General features: G+C 42.2%; 1 protein-coding gene across 5 annotated transcripts in view; it reads left to right on the top strand.

Annotated features, from left to right (window-relative positions):
* The first annotated feature begins 1318 nt into the window (after window positions 1–1318).
* Window positions 1319–18287, top strand: part of LOC139368116 (retinoic acid receptor, alpha a) — a 216458-nt gene continuing 199489 nt past the window's right edge. For 2 of the 5 annotated variants that reach the window (XR_011626924.1, XM_071106693.1), the window contains exon 1: window positions 1346–1567. The gene's annotated coding sequence lies outside the window, so the exon portion shown is untranslated. Of the gene's footprint in view, window positions 1568–18287 lie in introns of all 5 variants that reach the window. The other 3 variants (XM_071106696.1, XM_071106695.1, XR_011626926.1) reach the window with 3 other exon arrangements.

The following is an 18287-nucleotide window of genomic DNA, read 5'->3' as shown; positions in this document are numbered from 1 at the left end:
GAAAAATAAAGAACAACCGTTGAATGAGTAGGTGTGTCCAAACTTTTGAGCGGTACTGTAGGCTAAATGCATACATATGTCGACGTACATAAATCACTGACAGCTGTATCCCTCCTTGTCACATCAGGTGTTAGGATTTAAAAAATAAGCGGTTCACATTTGCAACCTTTCAAATAAAATAAAATGTTACTGGTCACATACACATATTTAGCAGATGTTAGCATGTCAAACCCGAGATTTTTTTCAGTTTATTCAAAGCAATAAAAGAAATGTACGCTGCATGTCTTTTGACATCCCCGAGCCTACTTTATTTTGGTGTAAAGTGGATTAGGCAAAGCATGCATAAAACATGCATGACATGGCGCTGCACTACAGTTAGTCCATTATCCGACTGTACAACATCCCTGCTAACGTTAGGGGATAAACCTGACTGCACGTCCAGGATGCAGCTGTACCGAGGACACCCTGGGGGCCTTCCAACCAAACCTAGAGATAATGTTAAGGAAACACTATGGCTGCCAATAGAGTAAAGTCCCGCTGTCTGTCTGCAGGCAAATGGTAGTCCACTTTCGGTACACGTAAGGATATCACGCCAGGGCTCAATTTCATATGCCAAAATCCTGTGAAATAGGCCTATCTCACACTCTTTTTAATAGGTCTATCTCATGCTATTTTGTCAGCAACCACTTCCACCAAAACATGCTTTGAGCATTTGAAGACCTTTCACTCCGCTTCCAAGTCCTCCCATAGCCCTACCACTGTGTCCACCCACGTCACCCCCAGCACAGCATTCCTCACTTGTGTGCTGATATGTAACAGTTGACACAGCTCAATGCCACTCTGCTTTGTTGCAGCAGCCTCAGAGGCATTGTTGGACAAACATCCAGTGTAGCTGCCCGCCATACCAAGCTTGCAGGGAAAAACTTTGAGGGTGGGTTACTTACAATGGGAGGAACGTATAGTATCTCACTGACTATATTGTGTCCTAGTGTGACCAAAAACCCAACAATCACTCACAGAAATGGTCTTATTTCTGGCAGTAGGTTTTGACATGAAAAGCAACAAACAAACCTAAGGACAGAAACGTGTGCTCTCCCTCCGTTGTTCACGCCACAAAATAATGGTCCGCTGACTGTACCTAATTAAATTCAAATACGGTCTTTGAATTATTAGAGTTGCCCTGTCAAGATTTCCTGGGGAGCTGATTTTCTATACCATACTGTACTGTCTTTGGAAAAAAGTGACCGAACATCTGGAGTTAACAGGACATCCCCTTTCAGAGGACCACGCCATAAAAGGAGAGGGGGCGGGGAAAGTGGATTGTGTTGGAGTTCATAGCCGGAGCACGTGACCTCAATGGCTGCGGCTGCAAAAGCTGTGCTGAACTTCTCTGCACACTGAACGCCTTTCACCGACGAATTGCCGGAGGGTGGTTTGGGTCGACACCCGTTGTTATCCACCGTTGCGAATGGTTTTACAGGTAGCAACTTTGGAGAGACTATCAAAATAATCATACGCGTCTCAGCTTCCACCAACCACGGAAGCAGGAGGAGTCAACAGGTACAAGGTATTTGAAATTACACTTGTCGCTGGATGTGGCATACCGTGTTAACATTTTGAGTTTGCTGTCCAGTTGAATATTAACATGAGCTAACAGGTAAATGTCATGACTAATTGAAGTCCTTCAATCCGAGGAGATTCTAATTTTCAGTTGGCCCATGCATTGCCAGTTTATTATGTACACTAACCTCATACTGTACGATGTCGATATCATGCATACAGTTCGACGTGGTGTTAGATGTTATGAGTCCGGTGCTTGACAGTAGCTATCAACAAGCAACCCTTATCTAATTAGATAACAAAACAGAGTTATTTTATAACAATTTGCCGTATTAATTTCCCATAATTGAAATAGCACAAGCAAGCAAAAAAATATAAACGTTGTAATAAGGGACAGCAAGCTACCTATAGTTTAGTTCGTGGATTGGATTTTTGACAGGCTGATAGTTTTCTCAATATTTAGCTACATCGCTACTCCTTGTCGCAAGGTCAACCAATCAGCCTGCTAACTTTTTCACAATATTTATTTACCATGTTATGAGACAAGCGTACCCACATAAACAAGATCTAATTAAGTGGTTTTTAGCTGCAGTTTAAGGGGAGCTAGCCATGGAACGTCAAGACAATGGAATATTAATGTTGAACAATCCCAAAACTGTGTGCACAAATTTATTCCCAAGACAGTGGCACAAAAGTATTTTGTTCTCTGCAAATAACTTAAATGTAAGTCACACTGTGAAACAGATGCCTCCCCCAATTTGTTTACACCTTTGATGCACTTTTGTCAAGATAATATGCCCACATTTGCAGCCTCCTCAGAGGAGCGTCTGACCAAATTAAATGTCACAATTATGTATGACATAATTATTAACATTGTGGCCATGTATTTAGTGAAAGTCTAGTGTAATTTCGAAATTGCGGCAGTTAGGATTTCCTTCATAACAGTCAACTTTATTATTACCAATTATTACGCTTTTATTAAGTCTTTAATTTCAGCATGATTTAAATCCATTGTTTCCTATGTAGATCTGTAATAACATTTTCATTGGGATTCGGTATGACGATGAGGTAGTCTTATCACGGTGTTATAATCAATCATTCACCATACGATATCATATATGTTAATAATGCCCTCCTATGGATTATTCCAATGCCCTGTCCAAGACTGGCTGCATAATGTGTAGAACAAACTACTGTTTTTGTTGTGAAAAAGTCATTTGCCCTTTTCTCCGTAAAACCTGTGACATTCAGAGCAAGATGCATCAGAGGCTTAGTCGCTGAGTGGGACATTTGGTGTGTCTGAGGATTTTCCCACCCTGTCACCTTCCCGCTTGGTGTGAATCACAGTTACATGTTGTGCCTAGGGGTGTGCATATTTCCCTTTTAAGACGATTTGATATGTATCTAGATGCGTTTTAGTCGAAACTGTTTGATTAGAGGAACAAATCGATACGATTCGATGCACTAACATTTGTTGCATAAACACATACATTTTCCATTCAAAGTGAAAGTCTGCTGATTATGGATCTCATGGGCTTGGGCTCTCTGAGCTGGATCTGTCTGAGCTGATGTGCGTGTCCTCGTTATGAAATGATCAACTTTACCCTACATATCTAAAAATGACCATAATACATTGATTGTTTTAAGCAAAACTACCAAAACTATTGCTGATGGTGAACCTGAACAATCAAAATCTAATTGAATGTAAGCCCCGATCAGCATGTAGCCTACCTATAGCCAGATGAGAGTTGTCTCTGATGGTAGCTTAGGCTACTTTTATTCTGGTAAAACACCATTTTCAAAATATTAGTCACTCGACTAATAAAGCCTAATATTGCGCAAGCCATTTTACATACATTTGAATGCACAGTTTGACTAGGCTGCTAATATTGCCTGGGGTTGTTCAGCATGCAAAATGACGTGTGGATCAATGACTGTCATAATAATGACGTGCTTAGTTTGACACTGAAGGAAAATAGGCAGTTGTTATTTTCAGAAGGTAGAAAAGTAATTTGAGAAATGTAAGTGAACAGGCGATTCATAACATTTAAATCGACTTTCTGACCGATGCATGCTTCATTTGGATCAGTGGTTTGGGGTCCCGCAGACCGATTGCATGCTTCATTTGGATCAGTGGTTTGGGGTCCCGCAGACCGATGCATGCTTCATTTGGATCAGTGGTTTGGGGTCCCGCAGACCGATGCATGCTTCATTTGGATCAGTGGTTTGGGGTCCCGCAGACCGATGCATGCTTCATTTGGATCAGTGGTTTGGGGTCCCGCAGACCGATGCATGCTTCATTTGGATCAGTGGTTTGGGGTCCCGCAGACCGATGCATGCTTCATTTGGATCAGTGGTTTGGGGTCCCGCAGACCGATGCATGCTTCATTTGGATCAGTGGTTTGGGGTCCCGCAGACCGATGCATGCTTCATTTGGATCAGTGGTTTGGGGTCCCGCAGACCGACGCATGCTTCATTTGGATCAGTGGTTTGGGGTCCCGCAGACCGATGCATGCTTCATTTGGATCAGTGGTTTGGGGTCCCGCAGACCGATGCATGCTTCATTTGGATCAGTGGTTTGGGGTCCCGCAGACCGATGCACTCGTATATGTTAAACATTTGAACCAGGGACCGATGCATATTGGTGAATCATTACACCCCTAGTTATGCCATAACTGCAAAGACCCTAGTCAGCTGTAACCTAACCAAGCAGTAGGTTCACTTAGAATTGCTATGACTGTCACTATAGTGTCGTAATCCTGAAAGCTACTGTCATGTAATGATCAAACTGCCAATTATGCCCCCGTCCCATCCCCCAGGATGCCTCTTTCCCAGATCTAAACAAATGTAGTAGGATTTGCACATGTTTACACACAATTTTCTATAAACTTCTGTTGTAACTATGTTGTACTATAAACGGCATGATCGACATGTTGTAGCCTACAAACTTATTTTGTAACTATAATAAATGTCATGATCGCAATCGTCGCATTCTGCAGGGTAGTCTTTTAATAAATTTAGATCAAAGCCAAATCAAGATCACATGATGACAAAAAAACATGAGCCGGTGCACACCCAGAATAATAGTTTGCGTGGAGGTGCTGACTAACGGCGAATTAACTATAAACTATCAAAATAAATAAAGTGGCACACTCCATGTGTAATCTCCCACCAATTTAATTGGTATTTACCATCGTTTCGGCATCACTGTGCCCTTTTCACCCTGAAGAAGGCACAGTGATGCCGAAACGTTGGTAAATACCCATTACATTGGTGGGAGATTACACATGGAGTGTGCTACTTTATTTATTTTGAAAGATCACATAATGATTCATTAGTATTCTACATAGTCAAGCACCAAAACTTTTCAAATGTTCAAATTAAAAGGCTATTGCACCCGAAAAACGTGGAACGTCAGGTGCGTCACATTCAGAAATCAAAAGATGGTGTAGTATTTATTTTAGAAGCTTTGAAGAAGGCCAAGAGAACAATAAACACTTTTCAATGACAACTGAAATCCACATTGGGTAAGAAAAAATACAAATGATGTAGCCTACGATGCAGTACTTGTGATCATTTTAAGGAGAACAAAAACTACTTAGCCTACAATTGAACACCACCGCGGAAGCTTCACTATTTGGCATCTTCCCAATTAAGTAGCCTAGTTTTGTTGTTTGGCTAATTGAAGAGAACTAGTGCTGATCACTCGAAGCCCACCTCTTCCAATGCACTGTGGAAAAGTGTGCATAGAATTATACTAGATGTAGAGCCGAAATTAGTATAACATCCTTGCGTTTCAAACATACTTGATTTTAGAAAATTCACATACTATAAAACATAATATTTTTGCATACTAAGAATATGTCATGCGCAAATGCGTTGTTTCACGCTAAAAGTACGGTTGTTTAGCCATTCGGAAAAGGCATCAGAAAATCCAGTCACGTAGCCACTCCGTATGTAATATAACCTGCCATTTTGGTCCTTCAGGTCGGTGGAAAATGAAACAATTATAGAAGTTTAATCTGCTGTGTCACTGTCGCCAACTCATGATACAGGATGAGCCCTATGGGAAAGATTTAGTCTACTGACTGGACTGGTACGTCAACAATCCAATCGTCCTTGGGTTCCACCTGTCCTCCCTCAAGGGCAAGAGGATCTGAGATGTGTTATGAGTTTGGCAACTAAAAAAATCAAAATGATGGGCATTAAAATGGAGTTGGTCCGCCATTTGCTGCTATAACAACCTCCACTCTTCTGGGAAGGCTTTCTTCTAGATGTTGGAACATTGCTGCAGGGCCTTGCTTCCATGAGTATTAGTGAGGTCGGGCACTGATGTTGGGCGATTAGGTCTGGCTTGCAGTCGGCGTTCCAATTCACCCCAAAGGTGTTCTATGGGGGTTGAGGTCAGGGCTCTGTGCAGGCCAGTCAAGTTCTTCCACACTGATCTCGATAAACCATTTCTGTATGGATCTCGCTTTGGGCACCGGGGCATTGTTATGCTGAATGGGCCTTCCCCAAACTGTTGCCACAAAGTTGGAAGCACTGACTCGTCTAGAATATTGCTGTATGCTGTAGCGTTAAGATTACCCTTCACTGGAACTAAGGGGCCTTCCCGAACCATGAAAAACAACCCTAGACCATTATGCCGCCTCCAATAAACTTTACAGTTGGCACTATGCATTGGGGCAGGTAGTGCTTTCCTGACATCCTCCAAACCCAGATTCTTCCGAACTGCCAGATAGTGAAGTGTGATTCATCACTCCAGAGAACGCGTTTCCACTGCTCCAGAGTCCAATGGTAGCGATCTTTACACCACTCCAGCCGACGCTTGGCATTGCGCATGGGGATCTTAGGCTTGTGTGTGTGCGGCTGCTCGACCATGGAAACCCATTTCATGAAGCTCCTGACGAACAGTTATTGTGCTGACGTTGCTTCCAGAGGCAATTTGGAACTCTGTAGTGAGTGTTGCAACCGAGGACTGATGATACACGTTTCAGCACTCACAGTCCCGTTCTGTGAACTTGTGTGGTCTACCACTTCATGGTTGAGCTGTTGTTGCTCCTAGATGTTTCCACTTTATAATACAGTTGACCGGGGAAGGTCTAGCAGGGCAGACATTTAAGGAAACTGACTTGTTGGAAAGGTGGCATCCTATGCCGGTGCCATGTTGAAAGTTACTGAGCTCTTCAGTACGGGTCATTATACTGCCAATGTTTGTCTATGGTGATTGCATGGCTGTGTGATCCATTTTATAAGTCTGTCAGCAACGAGTGTGGCTGAAATGGCCGATTCCACTAATTTGAAGGTGCGTCCACCTTTGGCCATGGAGTGTCGTTAGAATTCTATGGTCATAAGTTATCAACTTCAGCCTTGCAGGCACCTCAAGTCAATGTGTTCATCAGGTTCTCTTGTGGCAGATAATCTATATGTAGTCTATAGTGCAGACGTGCTGTTGTTGGTGATTGTCTATTCTACGTTTTAGGATTAGACCATACAATGTGTTTTAGGATAGCAGAAAACTCAATTGTATAGCCCAGTACTGTATTTTGAGTGTAGATAGAGTTGGAGTATTTTTTGAGCGACCGTCAAACGACTTGTGTGTCTACGGATGTCGGTTTCCTTCTTGTATGAGATATGCCAGTTAGAAACCTCACACGACTTGGTTTCACATTGCGATAAATGTGTCATCACTCACTCACTTGCTTTGCCGCCTCACCATACCTCCTCTGAAGTAAGACAGGACCTCCCCCCTGCTCTCCCCCACTTTTTCCTTCCTCTTCAAAATCATGTGTGACACTGGAAAATGTTATTTGATAGTAATAAACATGATAGTGATTCAAGATGGCTGACGCTTTCTTTTTTTTCTTGTAACCTGTGGAAATATAGTTTTTAAGTTCAAATGTATTGAAAACGTATCAATCCAAGATATATCAGTATTTTATTTATTTTTCGTCCACTTTGAAATTCCAGAGTATTTTGTGTAGAACGTTGACAAAATGTTGAAAAAGTAAAGGGGTGTGATCAATATTCTCACTTTTTTTTTTAAGGCACTGAGCAAATTTCAGGTCTGCTCAGCGCAAACTTCATGTAACTTCTGGAGCACGTTTACTGTGAACACTGAGGCTGTACCCGCTTTAGGTTACGGTTATAACAATGGCCAAGTAGGCTACTGTGGCAATTTGATCATAATGTAGGCCTATCAACAAAAAAACAATGGAGAAAATGCATCTCATAACATTGTAACATGGAAATGGTCTATTATTCGGCCTACAGTTGCAGCATATGTGTGGTGTTCAATGTGGGCAATCCATCAGACTTTTGAAAATAACAGGGATTGTCATTCACCTGTTAGGATTTCATTCACCTGTTTATCCACTTGTGTTGTGTGATGCAAGAAACCACTTTACAAAATAACATTCATTATCATTGCCATACCATTATTACAGAGAATCAGACAAGTGCTGCTACCCTCTGCATATTGGCTATTTAGCTTGTTCAAGCCCTGCTCAAAATACAACACTGCCCTTTTTGAGACAGAAAAAATGCTCTTTACCTGACTTGCTTTTCAAAGATGGCTAAAATGCACACGTTTTGTGCTCTTGTAGGAAGTAACCACTCCCCTATTGCTGACTACAAGTGATGGGCTAATAACTCACTAACTAGTTAATAACTCACTAACTAGCAAAGGATATGAACAAAATGTCCTCATATGGCTACATGTAGTACTCGCTTTGAACTCAAAACAAGTGCATCTACTCACAACCGCTCAGTTGTAAACACAGTCCAGTTCAAAGGGAATGGCACAGATCCATATATGGCAATGGTCTATTTGCATATAGGGGAACTGCTGCTCTGAATGGTTATGGCGCACCGGTCTGTGTAGTGTATGGGCCTGATTTGTGCCTGTCAATGCAATGAAATCCTACTCCAATGTGCTCTGCCTACAAGAAAATCTCTTGCAGAGTTTTAGTATGTTGCACTGAAAGTGGCTAATATTGCGTTGATTCGTTCACAATTGGCACAGTAGAGGGAAACATTGATAGTGTTAACTGAACTAATTGGGATGTTCAATCTCGTGCTTCTCTGCGCGGGCTGATTTCCCTTCTACAAGGGAACATTGAGGGTGATTACTTTCTGAAGCCACTGTACAAGTCATTGCTAGTACCTTATTCAATGTGCAGGGTTACAGGAGTGGTTGAGGTAGGTTTATACATATGAAGTGACTGGTAGTAGGATATACATGTAAACAGGGCTGAAAAGTGACTGGTAATAGGAAAATATCAATATTTATGGTAATATACTGTAAACAGGAGTAATAGTGACCAGTGGCAAGATAAATAGATACTAATGGCAATCAATAACAGCAGCATAGGTTTGAGGCTGCGTGTGTGTGTGTGTAAATGTTTGCCATCAGTAGTGAGTGTGCGTTTGAGTAAGGGTGAAGGGTTGTGTCAGAGTGGGTCGAGATCTGTGGATGGGCATCGAGTTAATGTGTATAGTCTGTGGGAGATCAGTAGTTGTTAGCCATTTAACAGTCTTATAGCCAGGGATAGAAGCTGTTTAGGGGCCTGTTGGTCTGAGCGTTGATGCACCAGTACTTAGGGCTGGGGGATATGACCTAAAAATCATATTTTTTTTCAAACTTATGAGTGATTCAAGGTGTATATATATATATATATATATATATATATATATATATATATATACATATATATATATATATACACACCTTGAATCACTCATAAGTTTGAAAAAAAAAATGATTTTTTTTGTTACAAATTTGACTAAAACCATGAATAATGTACATTCACTAACAATGACTAACTTCCCTGCAGCAGGCATTAGCTGATCTCAAAACAAGTGCATCAAAACAAGACAATGAACACAGGTCTCATCAAAAATCTCTCAAGCCCACGTGATAGTGACTAGCCAGCTAATCTCTATATTTCAAGTTTAGTCAACTTGGATCTGTTTGCTAGCTTACAAGGCAGAACAGTTTAATTGTTTAATTACACCCTTCGCTCTGTCTCCAACTGTTTGAAAAGCATGTTAGCCTGTACTACTTTGTTCAGATGTTGAAATCAAGTGGCCTAACTTAGTTCTCAGACTAAGAACGAGTTGTCAATTCCTTATAATAGTGTTTTATGGTTCTTGCACATTTATAAAAAAGACTAGACGTCTTGTATAACAGTCTTTCCAGAATCAATGTTCATTGATGCTCTCATTTTAGTATTGACTGCGCTGCGTGCAGTTTGAGTAGTTGAGACATAAAAATGGTATCGTTGGAAAAGTTAACATCTGTATTACTGTAAAATATGACCGATTCTGTTGGACTAAACTACAAATGCAAATAGTAAGTTGAAACCGCTTGTCAGAGAGGAAGATGTGATCTCTCAACTTTGTTGGCGTGTGAGGCAGGGGGAGGGGCTTGGTGTGTGTGTAAACCATAGAGAAAGAGGCGAAGTGATAGGTTTCCTTCTCGCTAAAATCTGTCCATTTATAAGCTCAATGCGTTTCTATAGGCTTATTTTGGACCTAAGCTTGACTCCCATTTTTAGGACGGCATCTCGTCATTATATATAGATCTCTGGTGTAAATGGGGAGGTGCACAGAAGGAGCGAGAGACAAGAACAAAAATACAACGCGAGAACAAGCGGACATAAACTCTCATAAAAACGAAAAATAACAAAACCTTGATTCTTGCCATACAGACATTTGGAATATCTCGCAAAAACATGCATTTGAATTAATCAAATTAATTTGATATATCGGCCAGCACTAACCAGTACCACCTGCCGGACAGAAGCATGGAGAAGAGTCCATGTCTCGGGTGGCTGGAGTCTTTGGCAAATCTTCGGGCCTGTGTGCACCTCCCCATTTACACCAAACAGACACCGCCTGGCATGTACGTCCTTGATGGCTGGGAGCTCGCTCCCAGTGATGTGCTGGGCTGTCTGCACCACCCTCTGTAGGACCTTCCGATTGAAGGCGGTGCTGTTGCCATACCAGGTGGTGATCCAACCAGTCAGGATGCTCTTGATGTTGCAGCTCTAAAAGGTCTTCAGGATCTAAGGTGCCATGCCCCAAAAAAATAGCCTCCTGCGGAAGAAGAGGTGCTGCCGTACCTTCTTCATGACTGTTTTGGTGTGAGAGGAGTATGTGAAGTCCTCAGTGATGTGGACACTGAGGAACTTGACATTCATGACCAGATGAAGTGAGATGGGTTATTGGAGGATGGTGGGAGAGTTTCCACTTTGAAACCTGAGAACAATGAGACAGATATTTCACGGGATGTATAAATGTGAAGCATCCGGTTGGCGTTTCCACTCACTACCAAATATGGTAGTGAGAGGAAGCCCAGTGTGAGAAGATGGAACGAGATTCATTCTGGCTGACATTCTGCTAATTTACTCGTCGATTAAACATTTGATCTCAATACAGTTTTCTGTTCCCAAAACTACAATATTTTACGAACAGAGTGGACTAAGTTTAGTAGACTTTACACTTTGCCAAAGTTTGAAAAAATGCCGTTGTTTACAAGGTGTTCAAAGCTGAATTTAGTTATTGTGCACTTGAATAGGTGTTCCCCAACGGAAATATGCAAATGAATACTAGAACGCAGCAATAAGATCTTGCTAGCTTGTGCTTGGCTCTGCCCACCTTCTTGCTTGTTCTGTCCATAATGGCTCATTTGTTCCCATTTGAAACAACAGGCTTTGGTCTATCTTGGTTTAGCTATAAAAATCTTTGAGATTAGTATCCCACAGAGCCGCTGATTTGTGATGTCACTTTGTATTTGGGAGCTTTTATTCCTAAAAGTGGCCTTTTACTCTCTGTAGATTGTCATTCACTGTTTATTGAAGGTAGAATTAGGAGTTCAAATGATACGGTAGCTAAATACTAAGCCTATCTACCAAATATACTCATGTCTAGCAAGATGGAGGGCTATAAGACTCCTAGCAATGTGGTGGGGTTCAGGGATGGGCAGAAATGTTTGCCAAACTGATTGTAGCGATAGAAAGTACAGCTACATTTGGTATAGAGATTCTACCAAAAAGGCAACCTCAACATATTTTAACTTTGGCTAGCCGAGGCACACAGTGGGTGTATAGCCTTACCACAGCCCTATCTGTCCCTTGTGTTCTGTCGGTGACTTCCTGCTTCCCAAAGTTGAGACTGTGCAGGAGAAATGACAGATGAGACAGGTCCCCCACAATGGCAGGTTACCCTGGAGATATCACACGGCGCTTGCTAAACGGTAAACACCTCAACCGAGTCGACCCGCTCACGCTGAGGTGCGGGTCGTGGGTTTTATTTTAAGAGTGAGGAGCTCCGATCTGAGCGAAACCACAGTTTCGAGAGCTGAGGCTTTGGTTCTCTTTTATGAAAGAAATACATTAGTCAGTCAGACATTTTGGGAGTTTGTTATAATGAGCAGTAGTGTGGTGTGTCAAGTCTTCCAACTCTGATGTTGTTTATCATGAAGTTGTTTCTTAGCCGTTGACTAACTGTTCACACAGGGAAAGAAACACTTGCTGAATAGAGAAGGTAGGAGTTGGAGTGCAGCTGAATAGTGTGGCTGACACTCATGTAGGTCAAGGCCTGGTTTCATCAAACAGGCCCCTGCCCCAGACCTCTTCAGAATGAGTAGAAATAAATTGCAATGTTCTAGTGGTTTTGGCTGTGGTACTCGCTAACGTTGCCGCTGCCTGTGGGAATAGGGCGAGTGTGGGAAAAGACTGAGGAGGAGGGTAGGAGTCGCTGCCATGGGAGTGGAGCGGTGTGGGGATTGGGGAAGTTAGGCCCCTGTGATGTAGGAATATAGGAGCTCTAGTCAGCCTGGATGATGGGAGTTTGACAGGCCAGCTCACGCATACTGATTCTATCTCCACCCGGTCCACCGTCTGCTTCCCTACTCTCCTAGTCCTCCCTGGGACCATGAAAGGGTTAAGTCATCCCCCCCTTTTCTATCGCCTCCTTTTATTTCTCCCTTTATGACTTTGATGGTATTAAATAATCTTTACATGTCAGAGTGCACAGCTCTCCCGTGTTCATGTAGGAGAACAATTAGATCAGAGTGGTAGCTCTAACTATGCTTCATTGAAGTCTTAAAGTGGCAGGGCGCCTCCCCTCAAGTTACTATTCCAATTAGAGGTCGACCGATTAATCAGAATGGCCGATTAATTAGGGCCGATTTCAAGTTTTCATAACAATTGGAAATTGGTATTTTTTTATACCTTTTATTTAACTAGGTCAGTTAAGAACACATTCTTATTTTCAATGACGGCCTAGGAACGGTGCGTTAACTTCTTGCGTCGAGCAATCCCGTATCCGGGAGCGTAATCATAGCCTCAAGCTCATTACCATAACGCAACGTTAACTATTCATGAAAATCGCAAATGAAATGAAAGAAATATATTCACTCACAAGCTTAGCCTTTTGTTAACAACACTGTCATCTCAGATTTTCAAAATATGCTTTTCAACCATAGCTACAAGCATTTGTGTAAGAGTATTGATAGCTAGCATAGCATTAAGCCTAGCATTCAGCAGGCAACATTTTCACAAAAACAAGAAAAGCATTCAAATAAAATAATTTACCTTTGAAGAACTTCGGATGTTTTCAATGAGGAGACTCTCAGTTAGATAGCAAATGTTCATTTTTTCCAAAAATATTATTTGTGTAGGAGAAATCGCTCCGTTTTGTTCATCACGTTTGGCTAAGAAAAAACCCTGAAAATTCAGTCATTACAACTCCAAACTTTTTTCCAAATTAACTCCATAATATCGGCAGAAACATGGCAAACGTTGTTTAGAATCAATCCTCAAGGTGTTTTCACATATCTATTCGATGATAAATCATTCGTGGCAGTTGGGTTTCTCCTCGGAAGCAAATGGAAAAATACACGCAGCTGGAGATTACGCAATAATTGCGACGAAGGACACCAAGCGAGCACCTGGTAGATGTAGTGTAAAATGGTCAATCTTCCAATGATATGCCTACAAATACGTCACAATGCTGCAGACACCTTGGGGAAACGACAGAAAGTGTAAGCTCATTCCTGGCGCATTCACAGCCATATAAGGAGACATTGGAACACAGCGCCTTCAAAATCTGGGGCACTTCCTGTTTGAAATTTCATCTTGGTTTCGCCTGTAGCATTAGTTCTGTGGCACTCACAGATAATATCTTTGCAGTTTTGGAAACGTCAGAGTGTTTTCTTTCCAAAGCTGTCAATTATATGCATATTCAAGCATCTTTTCGTGACAAAATATCTTGTTTAAAACTGGGAACGTTTTTTTATCCAAAAATTAAAAGAGCGCCCCCTATATCGAAGAAGTTAACTGCCTCGTTCAGGGGCAGAACGACAGATTTTCACCTTGTCAGCTCGGGGATCCAATCTTGCAAACTTACAGTTAACTAGTCCAACGCAATAACGACCTGCCTCTCTCTCATTGCACTCCACAAGGAGACTGCCTGTTACGCGAATGCAGTAAGCCAAGGTAAGTTGCTAGCTAGCATTAAACTTATCTTATAAAAAACAAACAATCATAATCACTAGTTAACTACACATGGTTGATGATATTACTAGATATTATCTAGCGTGTCCTGTGTTGCATATAATCTGACTGAGCATACAAGTATCTAAGTATCTGACTGAGCGGTGGTAGGCAGAAGCAGGCGCGTAAACATTCATTCAAACAGCACTCTCGTGCGTTTTGCCAGCATCTCTTCGTTGTGCGTCAAGCATTGCGCACAACCGATGGCTGTTGTCGTTGTGTGGCTGGTTCGAGCCCAGGGAGGAGCGAGGAGAGGGACGGAAGCTATACTGTTACACTGGCAATACTAAAGTGCCTATAAGAACATCTAATAGTCAATGGTTAATGAAATACAAATGGTATCGAGGGAAATAGTCCTATGATTCCTATAATAACTACAACCTAAAACGTCTTACCTGGGAATATTGAAGACTCATGTTTAAAGGAACCACCAGCTTTCATATGTTCTCATGTTCTGAGCAAGGAACTGAAACGTTAGCTTTCTTACATAGCACATATTGCACTTTTACTTTATTTTCCAACACTTTTGTTTTTGCATTATTTAAACCAAATGGAACATGTTTCATTATTTATTATATTATATTAAGTTAAAATAAGTGTTAATTCAGTATTGTTGTAATTGTCATTATTACAAATACATTTTAAAAAAATAGGTTGATTAATCGGCATCAGCTTTTTTGGGCCTCCAATAATCAATATCGGTATCGGCGTTGAAAAATCATAATCGGTCGACCTCTAATTACAGTATTCCTAAACCCAGATGGGAAGTCGGAGTCCCAATGCCATTGTGTTACCTACGCATTGCTGGAAGGCTGTGGTGAGGGATCTTTAATATTATCAGCTATTGTATAATCTCATCAGGAAAAAATGGCCTAGAATGGATAATCAGTTCTGATATTTTAAGTCCCTCACCAGTTTAATATGCCTGAAGAATTAGGTCAGTTTTTGTCTTCTTTTGAAATGAGGCTAACCTTAAGTCTGATCACTGAGCTATTATTGTGATTCATTGTATCGGGTGTGATTGAAAAGACAATTGATTTAGACATTGAGATTCTGAGCAGATTTAGCCTACATAAGGCTGTTTTTCAGATCGCTGTGTGGAAGATGAAGCAATAGCTAATTAGTACATTTAATTTGGTGTAGCTTACTACTTTATCTATATTGAGTTCGTACTGTCTATTTTGGTACATTTCACTTTGTTCTGGCATTGCCGTACACGCACACACTGTTGGCCTAATCTATTCTACCACGAGAGACCTATTGCATTTCACAATTTGTGTGGGGATATTGTGGCAGTGTCATTTTTCCACATCCATTTTGTGCCTTTGCTTTCATAGAAGTCTCTTTTGCCCAGTCGGACAGTCCCTCAGCTTGACGGCTGACATTTCCAGTGAAAGAGCTCTATTGTCGTCAGTTAACCCCCCTCCCATCCATAAAACAATGGTATCAATTGCTTCCACTGAGTACATCCACGTTGCTGTAAAGAGCCAGGCCCATTCTCCTTCCAGCCAGGCAGCCAGTCAGCCACTCCAGGCAGGCAGTGAAACCTCGTCTTCATTCCCATTGACAGCCCCTGGTAGTTGTACAATACTAACCGATTCCAGCCCAGGCAGCTAGTCTAATAATATCTCTGTAGCATGAGAACCAACCTTTTATCGTGCCTGGCCTGCCACCTCGGAAATGCACAATTAATAATGGTCTCTGTATATATTTATTTTCCCGGGGCGGCTATCAGCGGGGCGAGACTGGCCGCTTTGGGCTCTCCTGCCCCTTTCCTAATGAATGGCTTCTATTCCATTTCCCTTCATTTTCCCCTGGACACTGACATTAACGTTGACGGATGATATGTTCGTTCATTGAAACTGGGATCTTAAGCACATTGTCATTGAAAATCGTATTCACCCTCCCACCACCACCACCACCACATGCTCTCATTCGCTTTCCCTTCTCTCTCTCTCTCGCTCTCTCTCTCTCCCCCCATCTCTCCTTCCTCCTCTCCCTGTCTCGGTGCTCTCTGTCAGCACCCAGGGACATGCCTTTAATATTCTTGTTAGAGCAGCTCCACTGCACAGTCTGAGGAGTTAACCCCCTCCTGCCAACAGCTAGCCTGGCGGCCTGGGGTCACTTCAGCACAGGGTACTTACTACACCAGCTAGCAAATGTTCTCCTCCAGGAAATGGTCCTACGAATCGAACACAATGTAGCTTGCACAGTATGTCTCTGTTTCCTTGTGCATGTATTTCTAGGGACCTTTTACTTTTTGGTCAGTCAATCACTTTTGTCGTTGTGAAACTGTACCTCTGGGCTTCTGTCAAGGCAGAGACACTGACAGATTATCTGGTTGACGTCCTGCATGGACCTTTTCTTTGTATAACAGGTCCTGCCGTGTTGGCGGGTGCCAGGCGGGCATAGATGGCGGCATCACTCTGCTTCCTGCCTGCACATTAGATGAGGCCGGTGCCAGATCTGTGTGAACGGGAGGATAATGACCCAGAACAGATCTGATAATGCTTTGGCTGCTGCTTCTGCTAGGGCAAACTGAAGAGCTCAGCTCATAGTGTCATTATCATACTGTGTGCTGTGCCCTGCTCACTTCAGCCAAACCTCTTTTGTGAGCTGCTGCCTGCTGCTGCTTCCACTGCCTCTATGGTCTGTCAACACAGCAGAGCCGGGGAGAAGCCATCCCATCGCTCTGGATCTCAGTCATGGTACACTGCTTCAGAGAGGCTGCTGTTGTTCGCTAAACTGATGAGATTCCAGTGCAAGGATCCAGAGCGGAGCTAAGTTAAGCCTCCAGTGGCCAGACTCGGACCACATCAGTCTTTTAATGGGCAGAATGGGTACAGGCTTTCACCCTGCCTGTGGTGATGTCTGACCATGTCAGCTGACATGATTTAACAAGCCGATGAGAGACTTGCTGTGTAAGTGACGTAGATCCTAGTACACAGTGTGTCTTGCCATCAGCCTAGGTTGTGTAAGTATCCTATGTGTCATTACACACCAACACGATTTTCTTTAGTTTTTGGTTAACATGAATGACCATGCAATATACTGTTCCAACAACTACACTACATATGCGAGAGTATGTGGACACCCCTTCAAATGAGTGGATTCGGCTATTTCAGCCACGCCCGTTGCTGACAGGTGTATAAATCGAGCACACAGCCATGCAATCTCCATAGACAAACATCGGCAGTAGAATGGCCTTACTTAGTTCAATTTAAAAAATAATACTGAAGAGCTTAGTGACTTTCAGTGTGGCACTGTCATAGGATGCCACCTTTCCAACAAGTCAGTTTGTCAAATTTCTGCGTTGCTAAAGCTGCCCCGGTCAACTGTAAGTGCAGCTATTGTGAAGTGTAAACGTCTAGGAGCAACAACGGCTCAGCCAGGAAGTGGTAGGCCACACAAGCTCACAGAACGGGACCGCCGAGCGCTGAAGCGCGTAGTAGAGGTCGACCGATTAATCGGAATGGCTGATTTAATTAGGGCCGATTTCAAGTTTTCATAACAATCGGAAATCGGTATTTTTGGACACCGATTTGGCAGATTTTTTTATTTATTATTTATTTATTATTATATATATTTTTACACCTTTTATTTAACTAGGCAAGTCAGTTAAGAACACATTCTTATCTTCAATGACGGCCTAAGAACGGTGGGTTAACTGCCTCGTTCAGGGGCAGACCGACAGATTTTTACCTTGTCAGCTCGGGGATTCAATCTTGCAACCATACGGTTAACTAGTCCAACGCTCTAACCACCTGATTACATTGAAGTCCACGAGGAGCCTGCCTGTTACGCGAATGCAGTAAGAAGCCAAGGTAAGTTGCTAGCTAGCATTAAACTTATCTTATAAAAAACAATCAATCAATCAATCATAATCACTAGTTAACTACACATGGTTGATGATATTACTAGTTTATCTAGCGTGTCCTGCGTTGCATATAATTGATGCGGTGCGCATTCGCGAAAAAGGACTGTCGTTGCTCCAACGTGTACCTAACCATAAACACCAATGCCTTTCTTAAAATCAATACACAAGTATATATTTTGAAACCTGCATATTTAGTTAATATTGCCTGCTAACATTAATTTATTTTAACTAGGGAAAATGTGTTGCAAGAGAAGCAACAGAGTCAGGGTATATGCAGCAGTTTGGGCCGC

The sequence above is a fragment of the Oncorhynchus clarkii genome, chromosome 16 (assembly GCF_045791955.1).
Source record: "Oncorhynchus clarkii lewisi isolate Uvic-CL-2024 chromosome 16, UVic_Ocla_1.0, whole genome shotgun sequence".
Taxonomy (NCBI): domain Eukaryota; kingdom Metazoa; phylum Chordata; class Actinopteri; order Salmoniformes; family Salmonidae; genus Oncorhynchus; species Oncorhynchus clarkii.
The sequence above is the reverse complement of the archived record's forward strand: the minus strand, read 5'-3'. Positions and strand labels throughout refer to the sequence as shown.